The sequence below is a fragment of the Molossus molossus genome, unplaced genomic scaffold (genome assembly GCF_014108415.1).
Source record: "Molossus molossus isolate mMolMol1 unplaced genomic scaffold, mMolMol1.p scaffold_m16_p_10, whole genome shotgun sequence".
Lineage (NCBI taxonomy): Eukaryota > Metazoa > Chordata > Mammalia > Chiroptera > Molossidae > Molossus > Molossus molossus.
Window position 1 is genome coordinate 50,304,335 of NW_023425345.1, and position 5,227 is coordinate 50,309,561.

Sequence of the window (5,227 nt, forward strand, 5' to 3'; positions counted from 1 at the left end):
GATGCAGCTCCCTATATACAACTCAGTCACCATGGGGATGGGCTGGGGCCTTTTCCTGTTGGTCCAGACCCCTCAATCTGCCCAGAGAAGCCACGACAGGAGAGTTGTGATTGGTGCAAACGACATGGGATGAGGTAATTTCTCCCCCACCCCTTTCCCCCTAGCATCCATAGACTGTTTGCATCCTTCAGACAAAGAGACCGAGAAAAAACAGCCAGCCGAGCATCCATTGTGGGGTGGGGCTGGGGAGGGGGTGCAAAAGGGAAGAAAGAAACTGGAATTGGATCATTTTATGTTGCTTAAACCTCAAACTATGGCTAAAGCCACCAATGTATGGTTTTTTTCCAACATTTAATCGCAGAATTTGTGTTGTGATGAAATATTTAATGGAAAATTACTCCCAGTTCCTCCGTCAAAGTAGACTAAATTCGACCACATTCAGTGAGGATTCAAGGTCTCTAATTGCTTTAGAAATAAAGTAGGAGAGACGATGAGAATGATGCTTAAAATGGCTTGGGTAAATGTGTGTGTGTGTGTGTGTGTGTGTGTGTGTGTGTGTGTTTAATCTTCAATAATAGAGCCATCCAAAATGGTTTCTCAAGTTAAAGTAATTTATTTTCAGACCTTTTGCACCCTTCCCCGAAATAGCTATACAAATACGGAAGACAGAAAGAATAACCATACTAAATATGGAAGCACGAAGTAGTTCTACTTTGGCAATAATTGAGATTTAGTGAACATACTGTAGTTAGTTTACTAGAAATATTCTTTATCAGAAGTCTATGTAATATGAATCATCTTTCCTGATAAAGAATTGAGAAAATACAAAGAGAAAGAATTGAGTTGAGAAGCTAGTACTACCTGTGCATGCAGTTATATTCTGCATTGTTTTGTTTTCTGGAATAAGAAAAATAAGAGACACAAAATTAAAAACGAAGAAAGCTGTACAGTGTAAAAAGAACATTTTGTAATGTTGCCTCTATCCACAGACAACTGTGTGATGTCACTTCAATGACTGCATTTCTTTTTATGTATCTCATATGAATTAGGTAAATCTCTGAGAGGCAACTATGGGAATTGTAGCCAGCCTCACACCGTTGTTATTCAAATAGAGACTGGTGGTTACTCAATTGCCTCCTGGGACAAAAAGGCTTTGCTTTCACCCCCTAGGAAATGGATTGCAGTAACGTTCTTTTGCTACTTAGAAAGGCTCCATTATCAACAAGAATAAGCTATGCAGAATAAGACTGGACTGGGTACCTTCTGACTTGGCTAATGAAATCTCAGAGGTAAAAAGGTTTGTAATGGCCACAATGTTGAAAATTTGTATTTTCCCTTCAGTTTTGATCGACATACTTTTAGGGTCTGCAGCACCATTTACAATGCTCTGCAGAGCCCATTCATTCCTGCTGGGCTGGCAGGCAGAGCAGGACATGGGAGGGAGGGACTTGAGGAGACAGCTGCTATAGGTTGTGGTGTTACAATGGTGGCCATGGAATTTTCTAGCCTGCTATTCACAGCTCTGCTTTACTTGCTCAAATTTGCTTCAGTAGTCTTCCCTAAGGGGGGGAAAATCCAACATACAAATTATTTTATCTAATTCTTGCATATTTCATAGGAAAAATAATTTTCAACATCATCTTATCTTTCTTTAGCAACCTAAAGTATGTTTCAGTAAAGAGACAAGAAAATTAAGGACAACTTGAATGCTTCTTTCTAAACTCAGATGTACATTAACCAAAATAAGAATTAAGTGGCATGGGGTAGTATAAGGATTAATTAAGTAGCTCATTAAAAACACTTCTTTCAAAATTTTAATAATGAAATAAATTAGACACTACTGGACCATGGTAAAGTGTACAAATCTCCTTTTGGGAATGAAAAGCACAGTCTTGAATTTTATTTTCTTTACAATATAAAAGAAATATGTCACTTGCCCAATATTCTCAGTTCTTTATGCAATTTACACTGAGGATTAAATAAAAAAGAGGAAGGTTCATGCAATTGATTCTTTGTAATTCTATCTCAGAGCTATTCTGTCCCTTATGTAAATCAGGAATTTTTCTCCCCGTGGGCATAAGTAGCAATAAGATCTGGGTCAGAAGTAGGCTATTCGAGCACTGATAATCTTATATATATATATAAATGGGATATCAGGGGAAATAACTAATTTATTCTTTTGGTTCCTTATCTGATAATAGCATGCAAACTATGGGAAGCAAAAAAAAAAAAAAAAAAATTTTTTTTTCTGGGTTACTTCTTATTTTTACTGCCAATATCTTTAACTTACATAAAATATTCCACCAGTGGGTTCATTGTTGTCCACAGTGAGAGTGGTATAAAACATTTTTTTTTCCTTTCATAATATAGTGGAATTTAAATTATTTGTGTTCCTGAAGGGGTGCCCTGGCTACTGTGGCTCATTTGGTTGGAGCATCATCCCATACACTGAAAGGTCTCAGGTTTGATTCCTGGTCAGGGCACATGCCTAGGTTTTGGGTTCAATCCCCAGTTGGGGTGCATGTGGGAAGCAACCAATCATTGTTTCTCTCTCACACATTAATGTTTCTCTCTCTTTCTCCCTCCCCATCTCTCGGAAAAATTAATGAACATATCCTCAGGTAAGGATTAAAAAAAATAAATTATTTATTTGTGTGTCTATACCTTTACTCCACTAAAATGTGAATCCTAGTCCCTGGCAAAGTGCCTAGCATACAGTAGACATTATACACACATTTGTTGAATTAAATGAACAACTTCTGTCTGTACATATTTTCATTAACTATTATCATGGTCAGTAATTTAAAGGTATTTAATAAAGTATTTTGCTTTTTTTGTACGATCAGCATGTATTGAGTGTCTATAGTAAGCCCTGGACCATTCTAAGTAATGAGAATTCAGAGATGGTAACATGGTCTCCTTTCACCAGAATCTTCCAATCTAATTGAAGAAATAAAACAAATACATGTATATAAGTTTGACAATGGTATGTGTTTGTGTGTGTATGTGGAGGAGCCTTGTAGACTCCATCACATGACCTTTTGTATCTAACTTATGTAGGAAACAAGAGTTGTCTAACACTTTTTTTTCCTATTTCTTCACCTCCTACTTATCCCTAAATTAATTCCAATCTGGATTCTGCTCCTATCACTCCTTAAAACCAAATCCCTTCATGTTTGTTGCTAAAGTCACTTGACACTTTTTAGTTCTTGTTGACCTGTGAAAGCTTTGTTACAGTTGACTGTTATCTTTCTTGAGACACTTTCTTCCCTTGGCCTAAAAAACTCTATGTTTTCTGGGTTTCCCTCCTACATTTTTTTTTTTTATCTCAGACTGCCGGTTCTTCCTCCTCTCCTAATCTTTAAATGTTGAAGTTCCTCCAGGTTCAGTCCTAGACCTTTTCCTCATTTTATTCTATGTGTCTCATCCACTTGTAGTAGATGGTAAGTGCATTCATTCCCAAAAATGAAGAACCTTTCTATATGTTAATGATGTCTTGACATCTTTTCTTAGATACAGATTATATAGTAAACTTTCAGTCTCTGGCTAGTTTTCTCACAGATATCCCATATTGAACTAGTTATTTTCGCACAAACATGCACCTCCTACAGGTTTTCTTGCTCAGTAAGTGGAGCAGCATATACCTGGTTTCTCACATCAGAAAAGAATTACTCTTGACATCTCCTCTTTCTTTTCTGACCACCAGTTACTAAGTCCTGTTAAATCTACCTCCTAGCCCTGGCCAGAGTGGCTCAGTTGGTTAAGCGTTGTCCTGTGCACTAAAAGGTTGCCCGTTCCATTCCCAGTCAGGGCATGTGCCCAGGTTTCAGACTTGATCAATGTTTCTCTCTCCCTAAAATCAATGAAAGTATATATATATATATAAATCGATTGGCAGCCTCCTGCACAACCCCAACTGAGAGAAAGAAACATTGATGTGAGAGAGAGACATACACTGGTTGCCTCCCATACGACAATCAGGGCTGGGGACGAACCACAACCGAGGTATGTGCCCCTGACCAGAATCGAAGCCGAGACTCATCGGGCTTGCAGGCCGACGCTCTAACCGCTGAGCCAAACTGGCCAGGGCAGTTCTTAAAAAGAACTGGGCAGTTTTTAAAAATTTAAATTGTTTTTTAGAGAGAGAAAGGGAGAGAGAGAAACACAGAAGTGAGAGAGAAACATTGATCGGTTGCCTCCTGCATGCTCTCCAACCTGAGATTGAACCTGAAACCTGAGTATGTGCCCTGTCTGGGAATCAAACTCACAGCCTTTAGGTTTGTGAGACGATGCTTCAACCAACCGAGCCACACTGGTTGGCGTACTCCTTCAATTTTATAACAGAAGTAAATCTTATACTTAAAAATCCCCTAGAAGACATATTGATTTTAAATTACATTGAAGTTCAGATTAATTTTTTGAGAGTTTATTTTGGTAGGGAAAAGGGAGGCAAAGGGTATAGATGCTGAATGTTCACTTAGTAATTATTTGTTATGGACTTCTGGTCAAGATGGCAGTGTAGGTAAATGTGGTACTCGCCTCCTCCCACAACCACATTAAAATTACAACTAAACTACAGAACAACCATCATTCAGAACTGCCTGATATCGAGCTGAATGGAAGTACTACAACTACGAAATTAAAGAAGTCACATGGAGACTGGTAGGAGGGGCAGAGGCCTGGACAGACTGGTCCTACAACCACATTTGGCTGATAAAAATCAGGAGTGATACCTCGGCTGGGAAGGTCCTCTCTGAAGAGTGAGGGGTCCCTGTCCCACACCAGGCTCCCAGTTCATGGTTCCAGTGCCAGGAAGAGAAATCCCCATCACTTCTGGCTGTAAAACCAGCGGGAACTGAGGCTGAGGGAGGCTGAGGCTGTTGGAGCCCCAGACATCTCCTCTTAAAGGGCCCGTGCAAGGACTTATTCAGACTTGCTCCTTCTGGGCTCCAGCACTGGAGAGAGCTTGAAAGGCACCAGAAACATACGGGGAAGAACTGAATTGTTTGGCATTGGGACGAGAGCTTGAGGGCAGCTTTCTTCTGGACAGACTTGCTATGGAAGGCTGTTATTCCTTTGGTGAGCCTTTCCCTGGGGCGGCAGATGGCCACTATATCTGGGACTCCAGCAATCTGGCTCACACTGCCCAGCCCTGATGATTCCTTGAGGCCCCGCCCCACCCAACCTTCAGGCCTACCCAGCTGTTTCCAATGGCTTTACCAGGATT